This window comes from Antedon bifida, chromosome 9 (genome assembly GCF_963402885.1).
Source record: "Antedon bifida chromosome 9, ecAntBifi1.1, whole genome shotgun sequence".
In the NCBI taxonomy this organism is placed as follows: domain Eukaryota; kingdom Metazoa; phylum Echinodermata; class Crinoidea; order Comatulida; family Antedonidae; genus Antedon; species Antedon bifida.
This window is the reverse complement of record NC_136234.1, coordinates 4,664,096-4,679,779: the sequence shown is the minus strand read 5'-3', so window position 1 is coordinate 4,679,779 and position 15,684 is coordinate 4,664,096. Positions and strand designations below refer to the sequence as shown.

The 15,684-nt window shown below is 32.4% G+C and overlaps 1 protein-coding gene and 1 long non-coding RNA gene across 3 annotated transcripts in view; one reads left to right on the top strand and one right to left on the bottom strand.

Annotated features, from left to right (window-relative positions):
* LOC144852590 (kanadaptin-like) overlaps positions 1-15,684 on the bottom strand; it is a 110,906-nt gene that overhangs the window by 69,351 nt on the left and 25,871 nt on the right. The window lies entirely within an intron of this gene.
* Positions 14,620-15,684, top strand: part of LOC144852637 (uncharacterized) — a 42,130-nt gene continuing 41,065 nt past the window's right edge. For both annotated transcript variants that reach the window (XR_013614314.1, XR_013614313.1), the window contains exons 1-2: positions 14,620-15,091; positions 15,472-15,634. This is a non-coding gene — a long non-coding RNA (uncharacterized LOC144852637). The remainder of the gene's footprint in view (positions 15,092-15,471; positions 15,635-15,684) is intronic.

The window sequence follows — 15,684 nt, the reverse complement described above, 5'->3', positions numbered from 1 at the left end:
TATACTGTTAACGTTCTTTATAGTTTATATTTGAATGACGATCTTTAAATGTAAATGTCTTTCGTTAAAGAGCACTCCAACTTTGATTTTAAAATCAAAATGAAATGAAAAAATTATAATGCTATTACGTAATAACATTACAATATCAGCACCTCAACAAGAATTCTTACTAGCGAAGCGAACAAGGAAGGAACTTGGAAGGAAATTCCCATCACTGTCAGTGTCGCCTAATTTGCACTCTAGTTGGCCTGTAATAACTCTATGATCAGCACAAAAAGGACTAGACTGAATGAACACCCAAGAACCGTTTTATTAAACTGGTAAAATAGATATGTACCATTAAAAAACAAAACAACCTATAGGAGACGAACAAGCAAAATAATTTATTCAAAACATAACATTCGTAACTTGTAAACGCAGTAATAATTTTTTAAAAGTACTTAAAAGAAATAAAGAAACATGCAAATTGTGAGTACTGATTTAAGATATAATAAAAGAAACAGTTACTTTTTAATACATTTCTTAATATAAAGTAAATTTAAATGATAAATACTCGTACTTTTACTATAACTTGCAATAAACATAAAATGTACGTTTTTAAAGCATACTTTTACTCCATCAATTTTATGTACATGTATAGATATAGTGCCTTTTTAGCTACTATATTGAATTTTATTGTTTTATATTTTTATAAAAAATGTATGTATGTTATATAAAATATATTTGTAAAAGGAATGAATAAATGTGGGTGACCCCCACGAAAGAGAAAAAAAAAAGTACTTAATTAAATCGTTGCCAGAAACTTATGTTTAACGGGGGGTTGTTCTTTAAATAATTCTGTTAAACATTTTTTTATATATAGAAAAAGAATATCATATTTTAAGAAGTCTCAAAAAGACAACAATTTGATTTAACAAAAAAAATGTTATTCAACAGCAAAAAAAATCAATAAAATTATTTCAATTAAATAAAGCTCTCCTCAAATTAATTATTTTAAACATGGCATATCGTGATACCTGTATTACTGTAAGAATTGTGCTCTTCTTTCTAACCATGGAGCAGGTAAAACGTTATTTACCCCCATAGACCAACACAAATATTGTTTATATTATAGTCCATTCTACGAAAGACACACAAATAATTATATTAAACACAATCCATGATAAACAGTAATTCTTTTATTTATAAGCCAATATATTTTCATCACTTTAATTTGAGTAAAATTTATTAGGCCTAGAATTTTCAGGTATAGTATTTTATAAATATTATTGTTGCTAAGCACATTAAAACCCGTTGCTACCCTCTTTTAAGAAGTTCATTCATGCCCATTATGTGATATCAACATACGGAGAACTGTGTGACGTAGGACGTCAATCGCTTTGTTCAGGCACAGGGAGTTACAACTGAATTGAAACAATCGTACAGTCCAAGTTAAAATTCGTTGCTATATTTAATATTATTATGAATATTATATCAATTGAAAAATATTCTTTCTTAAAAATGTATTATATTTGTTTTGTATTCAATGATTTGAATGAGTTTACATTTTTCTATTATTGTGTATCTTTGATTATTTAAAACGTTCTAGGTTCAAATGTTGCCTTATTTAATAATAGAACAATCCAACAATTACGATGTGCATCTATTTTTAGCTCATTAGCAAAGGCGACTCGATTGGCTGGATTTATAGTTCCATGATGAAATCGACCAATCAAAAGAAGACTGAATCAACCAATCAAAATAAGATTGATTTCAGCAGCAGCAGCAGTATTGGAGCTGCATGTTCCAATGTACGACGTGCACCTCGTTGTCAGTATTTTTACATAATGGGTCTACTGTGGTATTAATTATATTCTTCCCCGTCAACATTTTTTTTTCTTAGGAAAGAGGTAAGTGTTCTATTTTATGACCAATTTAATTATTATATATTATTTTTTTACTCTACCACCAATACAAGAAAGCCCTTTGTAAGAAAATTAATATTAAATAATACAAGCGGCGGGCATCCCCGGCCCGCCCTCGGCTGAAAACAAGTTTGGCCAAAGTTCTAAATATAGAGGGCCTCTAAATTGTCGCGGTAATCTATGATCAATATACTAAATATTATATATATTTTGGTCAAATTGCAATGGTACATGTATATGTATTTCTACACTTTATTTAAAGATGTATTGTCCATTGAAACACAAAAAATAAAGGTCAAAATATTCTAAATTTAAATTGGAGCCAAAAACAACAAGTTTACGTAATTAACAGGTAAATTAAATTTGATTAGCCTACATTTCACAGGAAAATCGTCGCGAGCGAAAGTAAACAAAGTATTACTTTATATTTAAGTGATTTTGTGTTATGGTTGTATTTTTTTAAATGAATAAAAAAAAAATTAAAAAAAAAAAAAAAAGAAAGTAAACAAAGATTTCAAACCACGAGTAGGCCAAGTGCATTATGCATCATGCTAACAACTCGTCACGGTTGATAATTCGGGAGCCCATGAAGATTTGTTTAGCATTGCGAGTACAAAAGGTCTGAGGCATAGAATAATATGTCAAGTGGGGTGCAGGGACCATCAAACAGCCTTTCTTAAGTTCCCGCCCCTGTACCAACGCTAGGGAGGGGCGCTCAAAATACCCCAAAATTTGATTTAATTAGCATAATCGAGTACATAAATGAAACCAATGTTAAAATGTTTATTTTTAGGGTCTAATTGAATTAATTATGCGCAATTTTGAACGATTTGTGCAATTTAAAATTGCGCAAGGATTTCGTTTCCTTTGAATATAAATGCTCAATTCAAATTGCGCAGAAAATGTCAAACTGCACAAAGTATTTTTCAGTATTATTTGATTAAACCAAAATTCAATAATCTTACTTGGGCCTATATTGATAAATAATGCATGTAATAATTATTGTCATAAAATATAAATAAAATGATTTGCCCTAACTAAGCCTATGTTTTATAGAGGCGATAAATTAGACGGCAACAACTTTAAGAGAAACAGCGAACTTCTCACCGCCGCGTGGATGATGGTTTGAGCTAATTGCCGACGAGTGAATACACGGGGCTTTCCCTTTTAATTATGCCTATGTCTACTTCGTTTCGTATTTTGTGTTCAACAAAAAATAATTGAGCAGGGAATCTTTGCGCAATTTCAAATTGCACAAATTGCGCATAACATATGCATTAAAGAAAAAATTATTTTTTCAATTTTTTTGTCGAATATGCCATTTTAATGTCACATAATAGTTATCCACTTTGAAAAAAAATGTGAATACTGTAATTCAAAATATAGCCAAATTGGCTGCCAGCCAATGTTTTTTTGGTTGAATTTGACCATTTATTTTGTTATTTTATACGAGAAAACATTTTTTTTTACGGAAGGGATTAACTTTATTAAAACTACAAAATAACCTATTTAAATTCTTTTTCATGTTTTGGGGGGACAATACATCTTTAAAGATGTATTGTCCCTTGAAACACAAAAAAATGAAGGTCAAAATATTATAAATTTAAATTGGCCATATCAAAGTGATATTAAAGTTATTCACTTTAAGTCGAAAATTCGAGCCAAAAACAAAAATTTTACGTATTTAACAGCTAAATTAATTTGATAACATTTCGTCTGGAAAATCGTCGCGAGCGAAAGTAAACAAAGATTTCAAACCATGAGTATTCATTATGCATGATGCTAATTAGGATTGTTTACAACTCGTCACGGTTGAGAAGGTGTTTTCACACAGATCGCGAGGAAGTTTTATGATTATGCATAGAGCCAAATAAGCGCGTTGCATTATGAGAAATGTTTTGATCGAAAACTTTGACTGGAAGTCAAAGTTATTTTTTGAACCAAAAAACGTCTGTATTTCAGTTGAATGATTTTTTTTCCCACTAATTTTTGGTGAAAGTTAATAACTATTATGATACTTCAAAATGACCCACTCTTTTTCGAAATATTTTTTTTTTTTTTGAATTTGTCAAAGGAACAATACATCTTTAAATAAAGGCATTTCTTTACTGTACTGTTAAACTTATGTTCGAATTATCTAAACTAAATAAGATAAAATTGATGTTACAATTGATTGCTTGCTTCACTCGCAAAATGCGTGTTCGTATACATACCCATCACGTTTGTAATCATTTACTGTGTCGAACAATTAAATAGTTGTATGTGATTTATACAATAACAGTTATAAGGTGTCCGATGAATATTGTTTTTGTGATAAAATGCGCACAACACAACAATACAATTTTCAAATTAAATTTTCCCCTAATTAAAAACAATCACTGGGTTGTCTAAATATATTAGTAACCAATGCATTATGTAGTGAACTGATATTATAATGATATCCTTACTTACGCAGGTATGGAGCACAAGAAATATCATGAACATCCAGAAAGTAAAAATAACAATGAAAAAAAAGTTATCGGTATACCGAATCAGGTATCAGAAGGAGGAAAAGAAGAAGATGGTGTTGTGAGACCGATTCAAGCTACGTCACAAAGAGTTCCTAAACAATCGAAATGCCAAGTAAACAAGGAGAAAGAAGTTATCAGCATATCGAGTAAAAAACCGGCGGAGGAACGATATATGGTCGAGATACCGATTCAAGCTACGTCACAAGGAGTTCCTAAACAGGAATGCCAAGTAATAAAGGACGAGAAAGAAGTTATCGGCATACCGATTAAAAAACCGGCGGAGGAACGAGATTTGGTCGAGATACCGATTCAAGCTGCTGCTCCACAAGGAGTTCCTAAACATGAATGCCAAATAAACAATGAGAAAAAAGTTACCGGAATACCGATTCAAAAATCGGCGGAGGAGCAAGGTATGGTCGAGATACCGATTCAAGCTACGTCACAAGGAGTTCCTAAACAGGAATGCTTAAACAAGGAGAAAGAAGCTATCGGCATATCGATTCAAACACCGGCGGAGGTCGAGATACCGATTCAAAAACCGGCGGAAGAACGAGATATGGTCGAGATACCGATTCAAGCTACGTCACAAGGAGTTCCTAAACAGGAATGCCAAGTAAAGGACGAGAAAGATAATATCGGTATACCGATTCAAGTATCGAAAGAAGGAGATTGTGTTGGGGATATTCAAGTTAGTTCACATACACCACCAGCAAGTCAAATAAACAATGGTGATAATATCGGTATACCGATTCAAGTATCAGAGGAAGGGGATGGCTTTGAGGGTGTTACGTCGGGAATTTCAGAACAACAAATATCACGCCAAATAAGAGAGTTCTGGCGGAGCATGCGCGTTAGACGACCTTTTCAAGAAGTTGGCGACGCTGCTACTGCTGCCACCACGGGAGAGGGAACCAGCGGCACCGCCGTGTTTTACGATCCTATCAAATTAAGCATCAAAGGAACAAACAAAAACTAAAAAGGATAATCGCCGATTTCAAACAATATATTTTTGTTGTAAATATTTATACATTTTATACTGTTAACATTCTTTATATTTTATATTTAAATGAGGATCTTTAAATGTAATTGTCTTTCGTTAAAGAGCACTCCCACTTTGATTTTAAAATCAAAAATAAATGGAGGCCTAATAACAAAAAAATTATAATGCTATTACGTAATAACATTACAATATCAGCACCTCAAGAAAAATTCTCACTTCACCGTCGCCTAGTTTACACTCTAGTTGGCCTGTTATAACTCTATGATCAGCACGGACTGGACCAAATTACTATTTTATGGAATCAAGTGTAAATAATGTACATACAACTTAACTTTACAAAACGTATAAGCAACGTTGAATCATGATAACCTTTTTATTCAAATGGTAAAATAGTATTAAAAAGTACCATTAAAAAACAAAACAACCTCTAGTTAGACGAACAAGCAAAATAATTTATTCAAAACATAATGTAACTTGTAAACGCAGTAATAATTAAAAAAAAGTGCTTAATTAATTCTTTGCCAGAAATATGTTAATGGTAAAACACAATCTATCCAAACATGGTATGTTTCTCTCCAAATATGGTATTTTTCTACACAAATATGGTATGTTTCTTATATACATATTATTATAAGTTAATTTTACACTATTTAAATTCAAATTTGTTCTATGAAGAAGATTAATAATAAATGTTTAAAGTGTAGTGGGGGGGGGGGGGGGGTGGGGGGAGATGCTTTAAATGTTTCTGTTAAATAAAATAAACCTCAAAACATTTAAAAATTAGGACAAATTATATTTTAGTATTTAAATATCAAATAAAGATAGGTTTGTATATATTTGAAGCAGGGGAACATGGTGTACAGCACCCAGTTTGGGAACAAAATATTTGTGAAGAGGGTCAGTTTAATTCATTACCATATTTACTTGAAAAAACGCTCTGCTTTCATTTGTATTTATCAGAAAGTTAAACATTTTTTATATATAAAAAAGAATATCAAATTTTAAGAAGATTTTTTAAGAAGTCTCAAAAAGTTGATTTAACAAACAAAATGTTATTCAACAGCAAAAAATAATCAATAAAATCATTTCAATTAAATAAAACTCTGCTCAAATTAATTATTTACTAATGTGATATATATCTCATATAATGCAGAGAGAATAAAAATGTGTATTAAAATAACAATGGAGTTATCAACTATTTCCTCTGTAAGATCAAACGGGTTGTTAATCGCAGGGACTATTTTATGATTTAACTCTCGCCTATCTGTCGCACGACTTTTAACAGTACCAGCTCAAATAATACAACTTTCAGAAAAACCTATTCAATAATATTCATAGTGCCATTATTTAAGCTGTCTTTTAGAAGTCAATTATTATCGTTAGAGACCATTAACTGCTTGTATTTCGCTTATCGCTGGTTCCGCTACGTGAATCTATTTACTAGGGTATAAAAATGGTTTGTCGAGGTCGTATTATAGGGCTTTATGTATAATTACGAAGATAACGTACAAAGAAATGACAATTTAATAAACAATGACTTTAAAAAGTCTTATCTTTCAAATCTTCTGATTTCCCATAGTATCAGGGAAGTTCGTTCAAACCTGGTTTTCCTCTTTTGTTTCGTAAGTCAGAAATGTATGCGAGGCATCGTTTTACCATCATCAAAAAATGCGAGGCATAATTTATTATTTCCTACAGTCTGGTTTCTGCAAACTATGTAATTACAATACAGTAGAAAATACAGACCACTTTTTATTTGAATGTGGAAAACTTTTTATAAGAGATTTCATTTTAATTCAATGATCTTATATATTTTGTGATGATTCTTTCTGGGAAAATGTAATATTGTTTATCAACGTCACGTAGTATTGATGACCTTTTTGTATTATTTCCTTTAAATAGGTGAAATTGTTGATTACCATTGTAAACATTACTTAACTGCTGCTTGGAGATATAGAAAGAATAATATACTTACAGATTTACCGCCCACCACATAAATTAATAAATTATTTGTTTATTTATTTAGTTTTACCTACATTGTTCTCCACTTTGAGTTAAGTATTGGCTGTAATTCTATTTTTATATATTATTTAAATTTATTTGCTGACCGTTTTTTTATTAAGTTTAAACTTAGTTTTGATGCATAATTTACTTTTGTAATTGGAAAAATTTACCATTTTTTTTCGAATAACAATACTTGAGAATCCTTTCTCAATAAAAAACAGAACTCCGTTGCGGGATCGAAGTATAAATTGGCAAAAACTTTTTAGCGTAAACATACGTTAAATGCAGAGGTAAGACAATTTGGATATTGTATGTTTTTCAATTTGTTATAGATGTCTTGATATAGGCCTACATCTTAATAGTTTTTTCTTCACACCTTGTCATCATCTTTGGTGATGACAGTAGGCATTGTATTTTATATTTACGTGCTACACTTTAGTATAATACTTTGCATCGTAGTAGTCCACATAATATTGGTATACGCTATTCTTTACGCAGATGGAACCCAAAAAACACCCCGAACCGCCAGAAGGCCAGATAAACGATGATGTAGAAAATATCGGTATAGGCCTACCACCGATTCAGGAATCGGAAGAAGGAGATAGTACTGAAAGTATTCAAGTTATTTCAGGTGCACATCCACTAAGCCAAAAAACCGATGATGGAAATATCGGTACACCGATTCAACTATCGGAAGAACGACGAGATGTGGTTGCGAGATCGATTAAAAAATCAGAAATTCACAAACAACCAAAACGACAAAGCGATTTGAGAGTTATCGGTATTCCACCGATTCAAGTATCGGATGAACGAGATGATGATGAGAGTATCCAAGTTATTCCACAAACAGGAGTTCCTGAACAAGAACTATCACGTCAAATAAGAGAATTCTGGCGGAGCATGCGCGTTAGACGACCTGTACAAGAAGTTGGCAACGCTGTTGCTGCTCCGATTCCTCGAGAGGGAACCAGTGGCAGCGTCGTGTTTTACGATCCTATCAAATTAAGCATTGAAGAAACAAACAAAAACTAAAAAGGATAATCGATGTATATCTGTATAATACATAGGGAAATAGACCCAGTAGGACCTTTGACATTATAATAATAATAATAATAATTATGAAAAAATATTTCTTCAAGACAAACAATTTAAACAAGGATGATGATAATTAATATGAAACGTTCGATTTGTTGAATGTTAACAGTACTGTAGGCAAGGCAGGTTTGGTCCATGGGTTGTTTCCGTTTTATTGTATTTTTGTATATTCTATATTAAAAAGCTTTTAATGTAGGTAATATTATATTATATATTCTGATTTTGCTGTATGTAAATTGGACTACGAATTAAAGATTAAATAAGTATAAATAAATTTGTCCGAAGTCGTCGGAACGGAAGATCGTCTCAGAAATGGATATTGAATTATGATTTTTCCGGAATAACAATATAATACCAGATTCAATGTACGATCAATTCTATGCGCATCATCGATAGAAATATCGATACAGATATTTTAATTGAAGCAAAAAAAATTACTGTATAATTTTAGTCATTGTTAAAAGATAATAATATTGTATTGACGACTTGCAGAAGCGGAAGATCTGAATACTATTGAAATGTTTGTATTCTCTTATTCTGGATTTATAGCCTTTTAGTCTAAATATTTCTTTAAATTAGAAATACAGTAAATACATAGCAATATAATATCTCCGTTTTTATGATTTGAACAAATTACTCGGAATATTTCAGGGTGACCAGGAACCGGTTCGACCGATAATTAATACTCATAGATAAATATAATTGGTAATTACCGTTCTTTAATAAAAGTGAAAAGAAATCTTCAGTAGGCTCAGTAATAAAATGTAATAATAAAATAAAATCTATTTATCAATAGTGAGGCTACTTGTTGTCGTATGTCTGGTTCAAAATACAGCAACAAAATCTGTAACCGCACGGTGCCTGAATCGCCCGGTGGTACATACCGCGCTAATGCAGCGTATACACCCCTTACAAATTACTCAAAATCTTCCTCTAACCTACTCACAGTTGTCTACATTTTGTATCCCACAAACTACCTGTAGGCCTAACTCTCAGTGTTAAAATTCTCATTATTAAAAAAAATGGTATAGTATCGCACGCATTCCACATAATATTTGATGCATAGATACACTATTCTTTACGCAGATGGAACCCAAGAAATACACCGAACCGAATGTAGAAAATATCGGTTCACCACCGATTCAAGAATCGGAAGAAGGAGATAGTACTGAAAGTATTCAAGTTATTTCAGGTGCACATCTACTAGCAATTCCTGACCAACCGAAAAGCCAAAATACCGATAATGGAAATATCGGTACACCGATTCAACTATCGGTACACCGATTCAACTATCGGAAGAACGACGAGATGTGGTTGCGAGATCGATTCAAAAATCAGAAATTCACAAACAACCAAACAGTCAAAGTGATTTGAGAGTTATCGGTATTCCATCGATTCAAGTATCGGGGAACGAGATGGTGATGAGACTGAGAGTATCCAAATTATTCCACAACCAGGAGTTCCTGGACAAGAACTATCACGTCAAATAATAAGAGACTTCTGGAGGAGCATGCGCGTAAGACGACCTGATGTTGGCAACGCTGCTGCTGTTCCGATCCCAGGAGAGGGAACCAGCGGCACCGCCGTGTTTTACGATCCTATCAAATTGAGCATTGAAGAAACTAACGAAAACTAAAAAGGATAATCGATGTATATCTGTATAATACATAGGGAAATAGACCCAGTAGGACCTTTGACATTATAATAATAATTATGAATAATATTTCTTCAAGACAAACAATATTTAAATAAGGATGATGATGCCCATCGTTAAAATGGAGCGTTCGAATTGCGGAATGTTAACAGTACGGTAGGCAAGGCAGGTTTGGTCCATGGGTTGTTTCCGTTTTATTGTATTTTTTTTATTCTATATTAAAAAGCTTTTAATGTAGGTAGTATTATATTATCTATTCTGATTTTGCTGTATGTAAATACGATCGATTCTGGCGCATCATCGATAGAAATATCGATACAGATATTTTAATTGAAGCAAAAAAGATGTTAGGGGCCTACTGTTTAATTTTGAAAAAAAAGTGCTTAATTAATTCGTTGCCAGAAATATGTTGATCGTAAAACACAATCTATCCATCATTTCAATTAAAGATCCGCTCAAACCAATTTATTTTTTAATGTGATATATCTTTCAAATATAAAAGCAGAGAGAACAAACAAATGCGATTTAAAATAACATGTACATTCTAAACTGAAGTTCTACTCAGTATAGAGGGCGCTAGACAACATATTTTTTCTGAAGCAACTTAACTTTATAGAACATTATTTTATTTTTAATTTAGTAGCATGTATTGTAGGTCTATGTTAATTGTTTTGTTTCGTTTACATGAACCACCAATTGTCATTGAATGCTGCCGATATAAAGATGTAAGTTAATTATTAATTGTGTCTAGATTCTATCAAAGAATATCAGAAGAATGAGCAATCCGCGATTTTTTCACTGGAAATTTGTATATCACATTTAAAAAAGCAATGTTTTAATGATATAAATTACTATAAAATACATGTTATTAATAGGCTACAATGTCAAATTGAATTAATATTTATTATTCTACCAGAAACAATTTAAATATTGAAAAATTACTACTAATAAACTATCCTTCGTGAAATCATAGACATCTCTATGGTGAAATTGAATAAAAAGCCACAATAATAAATATTTTCTATTATTAGAATCATATGTTAGCGAACAATACTTATTATTGCTTTCCGAAAAAAACAAATTCTATATCTGGCTTTTGGCCTGTTCGCTTTAGAGTTATAATCATAACATTCCGCCAATAGCCACCACGTGTGTATTATTTTATTACCTAATATTTATCATTATAACAGTAATTAGTCATCATAATGAGTCATCATAAACTATAGGCTTACTATTCAATGAATTAAAAAAAAAAATCGAAACTATATAGCTAATCGCGTAGTGATATACGCTATTATGCTATCCGCCTATATAAAAACCAGAATTTATAACACTGTCGCAGTTGTTGGATGATAGGGATAGGTGAACACTGGACCAATCACAAGCCATGTAACGGGAGGAGAGGCAAGCGCCGTTCATCTAAAGTACTGAATTTCTATAGGCCTAGCTCTAGATAAACGGATTCCCTTCGTTAAAGGCCGAATTCGTTTTTGTGTTTTGGTTTATGCATATAGGCCCTGATTATTCTTCCAGCAGGAACGTTATATCTTACCAATGAGGTAAGTGTATTATTTCGCCTTGAGAACTCTTGAGTGGTGGTATGTGCGCTATTAAAATCCTGTTATTATTATTATTTCATTACATATCAGCAAAAAAAGATGTTAGGGGCCTACTGTTTAATTTTAGTCATTTTAGTTAAAGGATAATAATATTGTATTGACGACTTGCAGAAGCGGAAGATCTGAATACTGTTGGAATGTTTGTATTCTCTTATTCTGGATTTATATTTAATTTAAATATTTCTTTAAATTAGAAATACAGTAAATACATATCAATATAATATCTCCATTTTATTTATTAGGCCTTTCTTAATTGTTATATAAAATATCCTTAATTTCTAGAATTTTCAGGTATATTATTTTATAAATATTATTGTTGCTAAGCACATTAACACCCGTTGCTACTCTCTTTTAAGAAGTTCATTCATGCCCATGCTGAAGTAAGTATTTACTAACTGACAGTACATTGCTTAGAAATGAATGTTATTGTTACTGGGTTTCGTTTGAATCCCGGTTATTGTTGTTATACTTCCGCCCGCATTATATTTTGGTGATAATTAAATTATTAACGAGAATTGTAATAATATAATCCGGAAAGAGTGAAATAAATATTGGTAAATTTAAGCGAATAATTCTATGTATAATCTTATATTATAACTATTTCTATTATTTATGAATGTAATTATAGTACTAGTTTTCACGTCAATGAGCTTCACAGTGTGCGGACGTTGGGGGTTCTTTTATGGAAATGAAAGTGGAAACGGAAGGTGATTTTGATATGGCATAATCAGGATTCAGGACACCATGTTTATTAAAAAAAATCGTAACCCTTGAACGGAGGATCGTATGAGAAAAAAAATTACTGTAAAATGTTCTTAAAAGATTGGCCTACATCACTGTGTGATTAAAAAAATTAATTTTTTTTTTGACTGCTTAAAATCCATCGAAAAAAACAACACAGTGTATATCAATATCATTATATAAATTTACTTCACCGTCGCCTTGTTAGCACTCTAGTTGGTCTGTAGGCCTAATAACTCTATGATCAGCACGGAATGATAAAATAATTTATTCAAAACATAATGTAAGTTGTGACGCAGTAATAATAAAAAAAAGTGCTTAATTAATTCGTTGCCAGAAATATGTTGATCGTAAAACACAATCTATCCATCATTTCAATTAAAGATCCGCTCAAACCAATTTATTTTTTAATGTGATATATCTTTCATATATAAAAGCAGAGAGAACAAACAAATGCGATTTAAAATAACATATTCTAAACTGAAGTTCTACTCAGTATAGAGGGCGCTAGACAACATATTTTTTCTGAAGCAACTTAACTTTATAGAACATTATTTTATTTTTAATTTAGTAGCATGTATTGTAGGTCTATGTTAATTGTTTTGTTTCGTTTACATGAACCACCAATTGTCATTGAATGCTGCCTATATAAAGATGTAAGTTAATTATTAATTGTGTCTAGATTCTATCAAAGAATATCAGAAGAATGAGCAATCCGCGATTTTTTCACTGGAAATTTGTATATCACATTTAAAAAAGCAATGTTTTAATGATATAAATTACTATAAAATACATGTTATTAATAGGCTACAATGTCAAATTGAATTAATATTTATTATTCTACCAGAAACAATTTAAATATTGAAAAATTACTACTAATAAACTATCCTTCGTGAAATCATAGACATCTCTATGGTGAAATTGAATAAAAAGCCACAATAAAAATAAATAAATATTTTCTATTATTAGAATCATATGTTAGCGAACAATACTTATTATTGCAATGCGAAAAAAACAAATTCTATATCTGGCTTTTGGCCTGTTCGCTTTAGAGTTATAATCATAACATTCCGCCAATAGCCACCACGTGTGTATTATTTTATTACTTAATATTTATCATTATAACAGTAATTATTAATAATAATAATAATTTTTGTTCGGAGTCATCATAAACTATAGGCTTACTATTCAATGAATTAAAAAAAAAAAATCGAAACTATATAGCTAATCGCGTAGTGATATACGCTATTATGCTATCCGCCTATATAAAAACCAGAATTTATAACACTGTCGCAGTTGTTGGATGATAGGGATAGGTGAACACTGGACCAATCGCAAGCCATGTAACGGGAGGAGAGGCAAGCGCCGTTCATCTAAAGTACTGAATTTCTATAGGCCTAGCTCTAGATAAACGGATTCCCTTCGTTAAAGGCCGAATTCGTTTTTGTGTTTTGGTTTATGCATATAGGCCCTGATTATTCTTCCAGCAGGAACGTTATATCTTACCAATGAGGTAAGTGTATTATTTCGCCTTGAGAACTCTTGAGTGGTGGTATGTGCGCTATTAAAATCCTGTTATTATTATTATTTCATTACATATCAGCAAAAAAAGATGTTAGGGGCCTACTGTTTAATTTTAGTCATTTTAGTTAAACATAATGTAAGTTGTTGTTCAAATGAAAAAGAACGATTATTTATTTGCGAGCGAAGCGATCAATTTACGACTGGGGGGACAGGGGCCGCCAAGAAAAGGTCCCAGGGGGAAATTACCTCTATGAGCAATTTTTATTTCTATTTTGTTTTATATAGTCCTAATTAAACAAAACATGACATTCAATGGAAAAACAATTGAGTGTACATGTAAATGACAGATCCGTACGGTTTTGCTGCGATTTTCCACTAGGCGAATTTGTTCCCGCGAATCGAAAGCGTTAGCTTATACGCATGCGTATTCATGTTTCTATCTTCCAAATCCTTCTCTGCGTATAAGCTGAAGCTTTTTTCCATGCCATCCCACTAGGCGAATTTGTTCCCGCGAATCGAAAGCGTTAAATGTGTGACGTATCCGTTTTCGTTATCGTATTCGAAGGCCGGTGCACACCGAACGCGAAGCAGCGAATTTCGCGTTAAAAAGTGACGCACGCGGCAGGCGACGGACGCTTCCAGTGTGAACATACAAGCGAACAGTGTACGATAGTCGAATTTCAACTTCAACGCGTTGAAAACGACAGCAGCGAAGGCTTCGCACGCGAATTTTCAAAAGTTGAACATTGGTGGTCAACTTTTTGAGGCGTCGCGAGCGCGGTTCGCGTTCGTCAACCAATCAGAAGTCAGGAATATCTCTCATCGACAACACCGACGGCAAAAAAATGGTGGCTGACGAGCGAGGTCTTTATGGAAATACTTTGTCATTTACCCTTCTTGTCTTTACGATAAGGGAAGTAAGTCATACACAGACAGAAACATAAGGATTAATGCATGAAGACAATAATTTCAGACAAACATCTGTGTAGAAGAATGCCAGAAAAACTAGGCCTAAAACGTGTCAGAGATCAATTTGTAAAGTGAGTTGGCAAGCCTTCTATTTCTAGCCTACCTACTACTAGGTTTAGGCCATACTAGGGCCTAGCTAGGCCTAAGTATAGGCCTATACCCTAGTAGGCTAGGCCATGCCAAGTAGTACTTATAGGCCTACATAATACTTACTAATCCCTACTAGTCTACTATGTGGTAGGCCTAGCCTAGGTTAAGCCTACTACTATTACTAACTAAATATGAGTACTACTAGGCTAGGTCTAGGCTAGCCTACTTATTATTATTAATATTTATAGGCCTAGGCTAGGCCTAATATTTACTTTAGTTGATTTAGGCCTAGTGTTGTAAGGCTAGAATAGGCCTAGTAGTAATATTAATACATAAATACTGTTGTTTTTGTTTCTTTTAGGTCAATTAGGTGAACATTGATAAATGGGATCCTTCAGGCTATTACCACCAGCATTACAAACTCCACCAATGACCAAGCTAGTTTAAGCGGCCAGTATATTGCCATGGAATTAAGAGCAATTGCTCCTCAAAAATGAGGACTGGCAATTAGGAGGCTGACACAGGTTTGTATAGACTTTTTTCAAATGGGTATCAGTTGGTGACATACATTGAT